Source organism: Staurois parvus, unplaced genomic scaffold (genome assembly GCF_062004578.1).
Source record: "Staurois parvus isolate SC_StPar_1 unplaced genomic scaffold, SC_StPar_1.0 ptg000018l, whole genome shotgun sequence".
NCBI classification, from domain to species: domain Eukaryota; kingdom Metazoa; phylum Chordata; class Amphibia; order Anura; family Ranidae; genus Staurois; species Staurois parvus.
Genome location: NW_028317814.1, coordinates 11,625,311 through 11,640,576, shown reverse-complemented (window position 1 = coordinate 11,640,576; position 15,266 = coordinate 11,625,311).

Genomic DNA, 15,266 nt, shown 5'->3' with positions numbered 1-15,266 from the left:
AATACATAACCATCATCATCAAAAATGCATATACAATCTAATGTCATCTAGTGGCCATTTATGAAAAATAGTAAAATGAAAATAAAAATGAAAAAATGTGTGCTCCCCATTTATAAAATCGCTATCAACACCTATCTAGCTTAGTTTGAATGATAAAATCTCAGAAGTATGAAATATCTCCTCCTTGATACTGGAGATAAAACAATTGAGATCTTTCTCTATCTTCAAATCCTGTGGGCTCAGGGCTTCCAATTTGTAAATCCCCTGGGTTTTCTTTCTAGAATTATTCCCCAGTTGTGTTTTCTTCACTATTTTTGTTTGCATATTAGGGTCACCTACACACACACATATATATATATATATATATATATATACTGTATATGGCTTGTTCTTTATTCTAGGAAACTATATTCTAAAGTTGAGTGATAATTCACAGACTTATAGGTAGAGCTGCCTAGCGGGTACATCTGAAAGCAGCGGCTGGGTTCATTTGCTAGTAGCACACTAAAAAAATTAGAGCTTTCAAAAATAGACGTGTTAATAGTTTATGTAATTTCCATTTTGCTCATAAAAATAAACAGCAGAGAATCCCAAATCAAATCAATATTTGGTGTGACCACCCTGTGCCTTCAAAACAGCATGAATTCTTTAAATCTTCTAGGTACACTTGCACACAGTTTTGAAGGCACTTGACAGGTAAGTTGTTCCTAAACATCTTGGAAATAACAACAGATCTTTAGATGTAGGCTGCCTCAAATCCTTCTTTCTCCTTATGTAATCACATACAGACTGGATGATGTTGAAATCAGGGCTCTGTGGGGGCCAAGCCATTATTTTCTGGACTCCTTTTTCTTGTGTACACTGAAGATAGTTCTTAATGACATTGGCTGCATGTTTGAGTGTCGTTGTTCTGCTGCGGAATAAATTAGGGGCCAATCACACACCACAATGATGGTATGGCATGATGGATAAGTATCTGCCTGTATTTCTCAGCTTTGAGAACATCATTGATCCTGACCAAATCTCCAACTCCAAATCTTCAGCTCCATTTGCAGAAATACAGCCCCAAACTTGCAAGGAACCTCCACCATGCTTCTGTTACCTGCAGACACTCATTATTGTACTGCTCCCAAGCCCTTTGCAAACAAACTGCCTTCTACTACAACCAAATAGTTCAAATTTTGACTCATCGGCCCAGAACACCTGCTGCCATTTTTCTGCACCCCGGTTCCTATGTTTTCATGCATAAGATATGGAAACAAGGCCTAGGCGACTCAACTATGCATGAAAACTGGCGTGCAAAAAAATGACAGCAGATGCTGTGGTCCAATGAGTCAAAATATGAAATATTTGGCTGTGGCAAAAGGCAGGTAGTTTGCCAAAGGGCTGGAGTGCGGTACAATAATGAGTGTCTGCAGGCAATAATGAAGCATAGTGGAGATTCCATGCAAGTTTGGGGCTGCATTTCTGGAAGTGGAGTTGGAGATTTGCTTAAGATCAATGGAGTCCTCAATGCTGAGAGATACAGGCAGATAATTATCCATCATGCCATACCATCAGAGAGGCGTGTGATTGGCCCAAATGTATTCCTCAGCAGGAGAATGACCCCAAACATACAGCCAATGTCATTAAGAACTATCTCCAGTGTAAACAAGAACGAGAGTCTTGGTAGTGATGGTTTGGCCCCCATAGAGCCCTGATCTCAACATTATCATGTCTGTCTGTGACTACATGAAAAAACAGAAAGAGTTGCGGCAGCCTACAGCCATAGAAGATCTTTGGTTAGTTCTCCAAGATGTTTGGAACAACCTACCTGCCGGGTTCCTTCAGAAACTGTATGCAGGTGTACCTGGAAGAATTTATGCTGTTTTGAAGGCAGAGGGTGGTCACACCAAATATTGATTTGATTTGGATTCCTCTTCTGTTCAATTACTTTCCATTTTGTTCATTAATAAAAATAAATGATTAACACTTCTATTTCTGAAAGCATTCCTTATTGACAGCAATATATATATAAAATCTGTCTAAACTTCCTCAAAGTATAGGTGGAAGAACTACTCACCCCCCTGCCTCTAGGTCAGGCTGTTCTCCACCTCCTACCCACTCCTAGCACAACCCCTTGTCTGAGCCGCCCCCTCCTTCTAGCATTGCTCTACATCTGCCTGAGCTACATGCAAACAGCCTATAGAAGTAGATGCATGTCACAATCTGGATCATCTGCACGGCCCTGTGTGCACATAATCTGCATTTGGGGCTGCGCAGCTATCACATTTTGACATGTGGCTGTGTCATTGCAGCTGCTGCATCTGCATCCGCTTCTGTAGTTTGTTTCTGCATCCACCCTGAGCTGCATGCAGGCAAAGGCAGCCTGCACACAGGACGGGGTCCAATGCCCATCTGAATGAGGCTTTAATTGCGATATTTGGCATGGATGCGCTTCATATTGTTGCGCTCTACTACTCCGTGCCTGGTGGGTGACAGAGAAGTTGAGGGCTCATGCACATAGGCCCTCTGAGCCATATAGTGTAATACCAGGCATATCTTTGCCATAGGTCTTATGTATAGTTGGCTGCCAACAGCCTGTAGAAATCAATACCAGAATGATATACGCAGCAGCTGTATTCATATTTACACATCCCAGCAGTAATTCCATACAGGGACAAATACCTACAGGGATGCAGAGCATATGTCCCTATACACATCAATCACAAAACTCCAGTACCACGGGGGATGGGCATTAATAAATGGGAACTGCTGCTGTGTGTTGCACCTTGGCATTGATTTCTACTAGCTGAATGCAAGACCTGTTATTTGCTAGCACAGGAACATGCCCAGTTTTTATACAGTACAGCTCTCAGTTCCCATGTGCATGAGCCATTAGAACACATCTTTGCATGAACGATAACCCCCACTGACTACGGGAATTATAGGCCCCTTCTAGCAACAATAGTTACCCCAGCAGGAAGAATATATACCCCAATAACAACAGTAGATGTATGAGCAACAATAAATAGCAAGAATAGTTACCCCAGCAGGAAGAATATATACCCCAACAACAACAGTAGATGTATGAGCAACAATAGATAGCAGTAATAGTTACCCCAGCAGCAAGCATATATACCCCAACAACAACAGTAGATGTATGAGCAACAATAGATAGCAAGAATAGTTACCCCAGCAGCAAGAATATATACCCCAACAACAACAGTAGATGTATGAGCAACAATAGATAGCAAGAATAGTTACCCCAGCAGCAAGAATATATACCCCAACAACAACAGTAGGTGTATGAGCAACAATAGATAGCAGTAATAGTTACCCCAGCAGCAAGAATATATACCCCAACAACAACAGTAGGTGTATGAGCAACAATAGATAGCAAGAATAGTTACCCCAGCAGCAACAATAATTAGCCAAGCATCAAGAAAAGATAGCCCAGCAGTAACAATAGATACCCCAGCAGCAATAATGTGCCTCTTAGCAGCAACAATAGATGCCCATACTGTTCCTCAGCAGCAACAATAGATCCACATTCTCTATGTAACATGAACAATTAGTTATGGGGAAACTGTGCACTCAGCCAGGAGGAGCGAGGACACTAGGAGTGGGCACAGGCAGCAAACCTACAGGCAGCAGATCTCTCTCAGTCCCTGCAGCCTGTTCCTGGCTCCCCTGTCAAGGCATATCCCCTACCCTATACAGGGAGAGGGCAGCTTCACATAGATCTCTGCTGGAGACTGTCAGAACTGCTGCAGCCGCCGGCCAGCACTATAGAGGCAGCGTTGGCAAATGCATCCGCCTGCTTACTCTGTGGCCGGCACAGCTGCAGAGAGCTGAGAAAGTCCCACTCGTTCCCCGCGTACATCAGTGGGGGTGTCAGACCCTAGTTCAGCCAGAAGGAAAGCCCTGTGTATATATATATCTATCTCACACATGGACATGTTTTCTGTTCAGCATTAGGGACTCAAGCCTCCACATCACAAGGCCCCAATGATGAAGAGAACTGAATGACATGTCACTTGGGACACTTCAATAACATTCTAGCAAAATGTAAACAACCCCATCCACCAAAATCTGATCTAGTGAATGAATTCTACAAATTCTACATAATTAGGGGATTAAAAATGCATTGTATGACAAGTGTATTATAAGGAAAAATCTATTGTTGCTATTAGCAACCAGTCAGAATTCATTTCACAGCCTGGTGCAGCACTGACAGCTAGAGGCTGACTGGTTGCTAGGGGCAACAAGAGATTTCTGTCACAGCACACTTCTCCTACATCATCCCCAGACAGGGCTTTCAGTGATTGCTGCATAGGGATGATGGCAGGCTGTGCATAACACACAGCCCTGATACCCAAAGGGATGCTGGGACTTGTAGTCTGCACAGACTCCAGCCTCAGGCTCATCACTACATCCTATATCATGGCATATGGGAGGGGCCTGGAAACCACAGGGCAGGCCTACCACACCAAACCCCACCCACAGGGAGAATAACTAGTCCTCTAGAGGAGGGGTAGGCCTTGTAGGTGGGGCTAGCACTGTAATTGGGATTACTGGTGGGCCATTCAGATTCCTAGGGACACTGCTGGGGACAGGCCCATCAAAACAGAGAAACGGTAACCATAGCAACGGTTTAAAAAATTTATTTAATAACACTCACTTATTGTCTCTGGGCGTTCAGACGTCATCTCCGGTCTTCTCTGAAACGAAATCACTGTAAAATCGCTGTGGATGTGACTAGAAATTTCCATTCAAGTCTCTCTGCTTCCCTCCTCTCCAATCTCTCAAAGCAGAGTGAGCTGTTAGTGTCAGAAGTGACAGTTGGAGGTCACCTGACCCTGACCGACCAATCACTGGAGACTTTCTTCATTTTCTTGCACTCCGGCTAAACTGCACGATTTGTGGCTCACAATGACTTTATATTCCTAATAAATTATATATTTTCCGAAAGCAGAGACTCTGGAGAACACATTGATGCTAGTTTCAAATTTTTATCTTACAGCATACTAGCACAGCGGTTTAATAAACCCCCTATTGTTAGTAAAAAAATGTATATAAGTTAGTTTTGATGTATACAAACACTAAAAAATTCTCATTGTTTGATGAAATATAAAAGATAAGGTTGAGCCAAGTACAAACCCAACATGTCAAGCCATAAAATTGAAATGGCAACAAACTTTGATACCCCAAATTATCCATAGGTGATGCTTTAAAGGGCTCTTTGCAGGTCATCAGTTTTGTCTTTTTAGATCTGTCCTAATAAAGAAATGGTTTTATCGGATGGCAGTCATTCCTCCATGCTTAGATCTAAGCTAGACTAGCACTTGATAGTCCTGGCAGACAAGGGTGGACCAGCCTGGAGCAGTAGTTTTGGTGTTCTTCAGTTCACAGTTAACCATGAATGATGGCCCTAGAATTGTTCTCTCATTCATATTTAATATGTGTGATACAATCAGTTTTTCTTTGGCACACTCTACATACGTGTTTACATTTGTATGTGCATGCACTTATGTAGACGGTGGGGGGCATTACCCCTTGGTGACCAAAGGTAAAACAAATGTTAATGCCTGAACACCATTTTGCAACTTTGGCAAGTGTTAGTACAACTGTACATATCGGTGCGACTACTTATTGTATCCAGGTCCATTATACCATGGTGTATTTCAGGACAAATGGGGCTTTCTTATAGTGGTAAATGGTAATGGATAGCTCCTGATTTTTATTTTTATTATCAAAGGGAAACTGATTCAAATTATTTAAAAAGAAAAGCAAAAACTTATTTTTAAAAATTTAGCTTTTGTATTTTTTGCTATTACCATGCTTTACCACCAAGAAACAACCCAAAATAATATCTCCTACTCCTGATGATCGCAGCGATACCACATATGTGTACATTATTTGTTTGTACCCGTAGTACAGCCCATAGACAACAGTGTGTATTTTGCTTTTTTTATCCTACCTAAACAGTACTAATTAATAATTTAAAAAAAAAATTTATTTTTTAAATCCTACTTAAAATATACTGTCCTTGACCTTTTACCTTTACCTTAACCCTAATGCTGACCCTGGCATTGATTTAGATCGTACCATGGTATAGCTAATTTTTTCTTTGTTTTCATTTTTTCTAATATATTTTCTTTACACACATTTGTTTATTTACTTCTTCCTCTCGTGCAAGAAGAGAAAGATACAATGTATCCTCCTCCCACCTAGAGTAGGAAACACATGATCCACAATAATATAAAAATCCTGGGCACATGCTACATACGTGTTTACTTTTAAATATGCGTGGGGGTGGCGGCTTAAAACAATTTTTTTAATTCATTTTTTTCACAGGAACAGGTGTCTCCACTACGCCATTTCATTTCACTTCTTGCTCTAGTGGAAATGCTAACATTCTGCATTTTGTCGCACTTTCTGTCCCAGTGGCAGTGGTCTGCAGGATGCATAGAGAGGGTGAAGGGTGAATCTCCCCAGATGGGGACACCAATAGAAAAAAAGAAAAAGACAAAAATCGAACCCTTCCCCCAGACTATTTCAGTTTCATTCAGTAACAATGGTTGCTAAAACCAATGAAATGCAAAAAAAAAAAAAAATCCTTGCCCAGAGTAGTACAATATTACTATGGTAACATTGTATTGCTTTGGGCACCATGTGTTGAAAATGGTAATAAAATAAAAAAGTAATAAAAAAACTGAAAAAAATAATTAAATTATTATTTATTTTTACATACTGTCACCAGGTCAGTGTCCCTAATCACCACCACACCACTTATATGATAATACTGGACTGGACTGGTGACAATATGTTAAAAAAAAAAAAATATATATATATATATTTATTTACAACTTCAAAAAACTTGCCGTGCCTCTTACTAAATAACTTTGGCTGTCTATTTTCCAAAAATGGGTCATTTGGGGGGTATTGGTACTGTCCTGGCATTTTTGGGCCTCAAGAATTGAGATTGGCCATCAGTACATTAGAATTGATTGATTGGTAGATATACAGTGGGGATCAAAAGTTTGGGCACCCCAGCTAAAAATTTGTATTAATGTGCATAAAGAAGCCAAGGAAAGATGGAAAAATCTCCAAAAGGCATCAAATTACAGATTAGACATTATTATAATATGTCAACAAAAGTTAGATTTTATTTCCATCATTTACACTTTCAAAATAACAGAAAACAAAAAAATGGCATCTGCAAAAGTTTGGGCACCCTGCAGAATTTATAGCATGCACTGCCCCCTTTGCAAATCTGAGACCTGCCATTGTCATGGATTGTTCTCAATCATCATCTGGGAAGACCAGGTGATGTCAAGCTCAAAGGTTTTAAATGCCCAGACTCATCTGACCTTGCCCCAACAATCAGCACCATGGGTTCTTCTAAGCAGTTGTCTAGAAAACTGAAACTGAAAATCGTTGACGCTCACAAAGCTGGAGAAAGCTATAAGAAGATAGCAAAGCATTTTCAGATGTCAATATCCTCTGTTTGAAATGTAATTAAGAAATGGCAATCATCAGGAACAGTGGAAGTTAAAGCAACATCTGGAAGACCAAGAAAAATATCAGACAGAACAGCTCACAGGATTGTGAGAAAAACAATTCAAAACCCACGTTTGACTGCACAATCCCTCCAGAAAGATCTGGCAGACACTGGAGTTGTGGTACACTATTCCACTATAAAGAGATACTTGTACAAATATGGTCTTCATGGAAGAGTCATCAGAAGAAAACCTCTTCTACGTCCTCACCACAAAAATCATCGTTTGAACTTTGCAAATGAACATATAGACAAGCCTGATGCATTTTGGAAACAAGTTCTGTGGACCGATGAGGTTAAAATTGAACTTTTTGGCCGGAATGAGCAAAGGTACGTTTGGAGAAGAAGGGGCACAGAATTTAATGAAAAGAACCTCGGTCCAACTGTTAAGCATGGGGTTGGATCAATCATGCTTTGGGGTTGTGTTGCAGCCAGTGGCACAGGGAACATCTCACGAGTAGAAGGAAAAATGGATTCAATAAAATTTCAGCAAATTTTGGATGGTAACTTGATGCCATCTGTGAAAAAGCTGAAGTTAAAGAGAGGATGGCTTCTACAAATGGATAATGATCCTAAACACACCTCAAAATCCATGGGGGATTACATCAAGAGGCGTAAACGGAAGGTTTTGCCATGGCCTTCACAATCTCCTGACCTCAACATAATTGAAAATCTATGGATAGACCTTAAAAGAGCAGTGCGTGACAGACAGCCCAGAAATCTCAAAGAACTGGAAGACTTTTGTAAGGAAGAATGGGCAAAGATACCTCAAACAAGAATTGAAAGACTCTTGGCTGGCTACTGAAGGAATCAGCCTTTCAGCATTACCATACCGCCATTTTGTCTCTTAGCCTAAGCTCTGCCATTTTAAGATAAGTATCCATTTTAAAACTTAGTACTTAAAGATGAATTTGTGTTTTAAGACTGTTTTTTACTTTCGATAAGAGCCTAAGGTTCCTCTTTTCCCTTCAGGTATAACTTCCCTTTTTCTTTTAGCTAGCACAAGACTGAAAGTCTGCGGTTGGATATATCCTGTTGCAAGATTATTAATAATTATAGCCAATGTTAAATAGGGAAATTGTCTACTTTCTATACTGAACAAAAGGTCATGTTTGACGCACTTAATAATAATTTACATAAATGCCAAATGATTGGGCATGACTGACGTATGTAATATTCTGATTGGTTTATGCATATCTGACAATTGATTGGTTCTTCTATTTCCATGCATTGTTTTAAGTTTCATATATAAGTTTAAACACGGAAGAATAAATTCAGTTCCTTCTGAGATACCACCTTGTGTCTGTGTGCATTTCCTGTGTCTCAGAGGGGGCTCCAGGCCTGAGGACAGACACTGATCAAGGCCAGGGACTGACGGGGGTCAGTGGCTCGAGAGGAACGACAGTCAATTCCTTTCAATTGGGGGCTCGTGTCCGGGATGAAATAATCACCCTTCGGTAAGTAAGATTTTTTGTCATTCTGCCAAATAAGTCTCTTGCCGTTAAGGCTCTGATAAAAATTTCATGCCCTATTGTAGCACTGGACCTCACGTCATAAGACGCCAGTGGCCAGGCGCAGAGTGCTGTGGGAAGCACTCTGGAAAGACCGGAGCAGTTTTGGGAACTGCAAGTCTCTTAAGAGAAGGGACTGAAAAGAGTTTCTTTGAGAAGAAACCAGAAAAAGTCCGGGGTTGATCAGTTCTGTCCTGCAACTCTTTGCTTTTCTTCCTATCGCATAGAAGTATAAGATAATTTGTTTGTGTGACACAAGTGTCCAGGTGGTAAGTGTATGGACCAGCGGTTACTGAAGGTATTGTCAATTTCAGTGTGACATGCCCCACCCCTTCAGCTAAACCTTATTGGTTGATGATCTGGATGGGGTGATTGCGTGGCAACACTGAGTTGGGTGCCTATGTAAATGTCTTGTTCAAATTGTGTTGTAGGCTTATTGTTAGAAAAAGTGGGAGGTAGTCAGAGTCAGGATATTATTAGAAGTATTGTATATCCAGGTTATAATCTCCACTTTTGGTCAACCACTAGAGAAAGACCCAATCAATATCTTAAGTCCAGACATTTTTATAAAGTAAATTGTCATTTGGAAGTTGACCCCTGTCTTTTGGGACAGCCTATAGGACAGATTTGTAACACAGACCTTTGTAAGTGTAAAAAATGGGAAGTGGTCGAAGTAAGGATAAACTCCCCCCCCCAAATGTTGGTGAGATATGTAAAGATTATGTAGACCGTATCTGTGGGACAGATTACTATCTAGTTAACCCCTGGGTGGATAAATTAGCAGACTGGAGTGAATTCATGGGAAGTGTTGACCCGTTTCCCCGTGATGGGAGTAATGATACTTTTCATATGGATATGATTAGGGGTCTCTGTCTGGGGGATAAACAGGCTTTTCCATGGTATGAGGGAGATCCTGCGTGGGATCAGAAATATATGGCCAGAGGAGGACAAAATTGGTTAGAATTTGCCCCTCTCTGGTTTCATAGACAAACTGGGAAACAAAATAAAGCCAAAGCTAGAAATGTAGATGCCACTAAAAGACATGCATTAGAGTCAGAAATAGACAGACCCACACACCCTCTCATGCCATTCCCTCCCCCATATGTCCCACCTGTCCCACAGCCCACAAAACTTTATCCATCTCTAAGAAGATATTGATTTTTTAGCCGGACATTATGCAGTCCAGCACCCCACTGCACCTCCAGCACCAACACTTCCACAGACCCCTCAAATACCTAGTGCTGTTCACATTTGTACCACACAGCCTAGTACAGTTCAAACTCCCGCGCACTCCCAGGGTGTGGTTCAAATTCCTACCACACAGGGAGTGACAGGGGGAATAGCTGTTTCTTCAACTACTGAAGCAGATGAGTCACTTGTTGATGATTCCGCTAGTTCAGGCTCTCTGCTGTTCAGAGCAGCTAATAGTCTAGGTATAGTGGACATGCTAAGTCCATCACACACACGCCATAATACCCAATATGGTATTGATTCCAATACACAACAGATGCCCTTCATGACAATAGGAGACAATCTATTAAATAAACCCATTGAGATAGAAGACATAAATAGGATTGTCAAACATTGTCCAAGACCCACTGTTTCTTCAACGGCTACTGTGAGCTATTTGAAGAAAGCATGTAAAGGTAGAAATTACACACAAGAGGATATGCGCCTTATCCTCGATGGAATATTGGGACAAACTTCCCCTTGGAATTGGGGTAATGTTGGGACCATATCCATCTTAGAAGCAGGCAACATTACTGCCACAAATTATAAATTAAACACAGAAGATGATAGGGACAATATGTGGAGAGAGGTCTCAGAAGAAATGGAATGAGCTTTCCAATCTAGATCCTCCCTCCCTACCGCAGTAGCCTGCAAGCAAAAGTCAGGAGAAACTGTGTTAGATTTTTGGAAAAGATTTAATGAGACATGGACACAAGAGGCAGGATTGACATTGCAAGACACCATGCATAGTCTACTGATTCAGACTTTCCTGTCCAATCTAAAACCCAGTGTCATGTTAACTGTAAAACAGATGATTTCTGAATGGCCCACTTGTACCAGAGAACAATTTCAATTAAAATTGACTGAGAAAGATGCTGCCGGATGTCTAGAGATACCCAAGGCGGTGGCCACTCATTTTCAGGAAGATCCTTTTCCCCACACAAACCCGCCGTACAAGAGAAGGGGGGGTTTCAATAACCGAGGCAGAGGCCGGTTTAGGGGAAGAGGGAGGAATAATAGGGGACGGGACACGGGTTGTTTCAACTGTGGGGCTGAGGATCATTGGAGAAATCAATGTCCATATGAAACTCAGGACCACGCCCAGCATAGCCCCTCCCCAGGCCAACCACAAAGGGACCTCCCACAGCAGAATGTGAGGTTTCCTATCTCTTGGCAGACACAATCACAAAATAAATGAAGGTGCCCAGAAGGTGGTATCCCAGCATTCCCGCTTGTCTCACATTCTTATAAGGAACAACCCCTTGTATCCTTACATATACAGGGCAAATTAATCCCATTTTTGTTGGACTCCGGGGCCACTCGTTCGAGTCTGAGTGAGGATTATTATAAGGGAGAGGTAATGAATGCTGAACCTTCCATGGGAATAAATGGGATACTGACCAAGACTTATAAAACACCGCCTCTTCCAATTTTTGACCCCATACAGGGAATCACTCTGCTAGATCACTCATTCAGAATCATACCCAATTGTACAGTTAATTTGTTAGGGAGAGACCTCCTGGGAGAGTTGAACATCAACTTGAAATCCACAAAGAGAGGTGGTATTGTGGCTCACTCTGCCAAAATGCCAATCATCCCTGCCATGACAATGATTACTAAAGAAGACCCCTCATTTCCTGCTGGAATAATTAATGACAAAGTTTGGGCAAAAAGTGCCTTGGATGTGGGATCCATTTCCTGCACTCCATATAAGGCCACACTGAAACCATGGGCTCAACCTGTGTTTCACAAACAATACCCTTTGTCAAAAGAAAAGGAGGAAGGAATAACGCCCATGGTGGAACACTTTCTCAAGGAAGGAGTTCTTGAAGAGGTGATTTCACCATACAACAGCCCAATAAATCCAGTTAAGAAGCCGGACGGCTCTTACAGATTTGTGCAGGACCTGAGGGCCATTAATGATCTTGTGATTCCCATTGCCCCAATAGTGCCTGATGTACCAACACTCATTTCCTCCATCCCAGCTGATGCTGAGTTTTTCACAGTGATTGATCTGACAAATGCATTTTTTTCAATCCCTGTTGCCAAGGAGACACGCCCAATTTTTGCGTTTCATTACAGGAGAAAGACCCTTGCTTGGTGTAAGTTACCGCAAGGGTATGTAGATTTGCCTGTGGTCTACTCTGTCGTCCTCCAGGCTACCTTAAAGCCATGGACTCCTCGCCATGGTTCAGTTTTGGTTCAATACGCAGATGATTTGCTTCTCTGTAGTGTTAATCGGGCAGCCAGCCAGGGGGATAGTGTAGATCTCATGAACTGGTTATATGAATGTGGTCATAAAGTGTCTAAGAAAAAGCTACAATGGTGTCAGAAAACTGTTGAATACCTTGGTTTTGTTCTCACAAAAGGTGAAAGGAAAGTCAGCCACAAAAGAGCTGCGGCTCTTATGGGTCTGCCCCTCCCATTGACCAAGAAAGACATGCTCACCTTTCTTGGTATGATTGGTTACTGCCGCCAATGGATACCTGACTGTTCCTACTATGACAACATTTTGAGACAAGCCACAGGTTCAGAAATGTCCGATCTTGTGAAATGGTCAGATGATATGTGCAATGCTTTTGTGTATCTGAAAAATGCTATGGTAATAGCCCCTGGTCTTGGTCTGCCCGCATATGATCAAATGTTTCATCTGTATGCTAGGGAAAATTGTAAAACTATGGCAGGGATCCTGGCCCAGGAGCATGGAGGAAAACTCCGCCCTGTTGCTTTTTTCTCAAAAATGGTTCCAGTACAGGTCCAAGGCATGCCTGCGTGTCTCAGAGCACTAGCATCATGCGCTATGGTGGTCCAAATGGCTACGTCACTCACTCTGGGACATGAGACCACCTTACATACCACCCACAATGTGTCTATTCTACTCAAGAATATACATACCCAACACATGTCAGCCCAGAGACTTAGTGGATATGAGGTTATACTGTTGTCAAACCCTAAGTTGAGAATAAAATATACCTCTCCCACTTCAGGTCCAGCTCCAATTTTGAATGCCTTATTAGGCTTAAAGGGAGAGCAGGATGAAGTTGTTCCACAGCATGATTGCCTGGAATTGATTCATCAGGACACCTCCCCAAGACAGGATATGTCTTCTGTGGCTCTTCCAGAGGCACAGAATGTTTTTGTAGATGGCTCTTGCTCGAGACCCACTAATACTGTTTACCATGCAGGATATGCGGTGGTGCAGTTGCCAGATAAAGTACTTGAAGCAAAACCCATCCCATACCAGTCAGCTCAGGCCGCTGAGCTGATAGCCCTTACAAGAGCATGTCAGCTTTTTGAGGGACAGGATGTAAATATTTACACAGATTCCAGATATGCGTTTGGCGTGTGCCACGATTTTGGAATAATTTGGGAAAAGAGAGGAAAATCCATCTCACATTCATCTCTGGTGAAGGCTTTACTCAAAGCCATACAACTGCCAAGATCCCTTGCTATCCTACACTGTAGGGCACACACAAATGAACAAACTGATATTGCAAAGGGAAATGCTCTAGCTGACAAAGTAGCAAAAGAGGCGGCCCTTACCCAGCCTGCCATGATCCAGATGCCAATGCTCACCCCTGAAATGCCACTGTTGGATCAAACATTGCAGGATTTACAGACATATGCTACCTCAGAAGATATTAAGCAGTGGAATGCAGCTGGTGTGACCAAAGATCCATAAACTGGACTTTGTGTCACAGAGGGGAGACCATGCATTCCAAAGGCTAGTGCACCTCTGTTCATCTCACAGTATCATGGAGTAGGTCACAGGGGATGGCAGGTTACATGTGAACTGCTGGATAATGATTTTTTCATTCCTGGCCTTCCCTCTTTGGTAAAATCTTATGTGTCTAGATGCATTACATGCATAAGGAATAACCCAAACAATCCTCACAAGGCAAGACATGAACACCTGACATACCCATCAACACCTTTTACCCACCTACAAGTAGACTTTACACACATGCCAAAGGTAGGAAAAAGACAAGAATATCTTTTGGTAATTGTGGACATGTTTAGCCGCTGGGTAGAAAACTTTGTAACCACAAAAGAAGATGCCCAAACTGTAGTGAGGATCCTCACACGGGAAATTATTCCCAGGTGGGGATGTCCACTCCAGATTAATTCTGACAACGGTCCAGCATTTGTGGCCAAGGTATGTCAGGAATGTCCCACTCCCTGGGCCAGACAGCCACTCATGGTAGAAAGAGGGGATTTGGAATTGATTCAGGAGGAATATGTGAGAAAACGTATTGAAACTTTGGACAAGGTTGAAAGAAATGTTGCTCGCACCTTTCCTCTTTCTTCACAGGAACCAACTCACTCTTTCCAAGTCGGGGACCGTGTGGTGATACAAGCCCTCCATAGGAATCGGAAGCAAGAGTATCCCTTTGGGCCCCCTACTTCTGTGATCGCTGTCACCAGGACCGCTGTCCTGACTGAGGATTCCAAGGCCTGGATCCATGCCAGTCGTGTAAAAAGGGTGAACCAAGCCCCTAAGAAGCAAGACAAAGACACAGATAGAGAAGAAGAAAAAGGAAGTGAAGCCGGTGTAAAAGTCTTTGAAGAAGATGACCTTTCTGATGCTCTCACAGAACTCTGGGCAGACATTTTGCTTCCTCATACTAGCAACCCTGACTGTGTTCCTCCCAGTATGGACAATAACTAACTGTATTTATCACCCAGATGATTATGGAGTGATTAAGAGTATATGTAATACCCCCATCCAAGCTAATGACCCAGATAATGCAGAACCAGTGCACACACAAAACCATAGTACACAACATTCTAGTGTCAGAAAGAAACGAGGTCTAACCCGCACTAAGAGAAGGATGAGAAGAATGTCAATACAAGATAAGGGATGGGGGTTACAGGAAACACCAGTCTTGACTACTGAGGATGTAAATCAGACCATAGTGTTTACTCTGACTAAAAACCAGGTGTTTGACCCGACTAAAGTTACTTATGATATTGGACCTTAT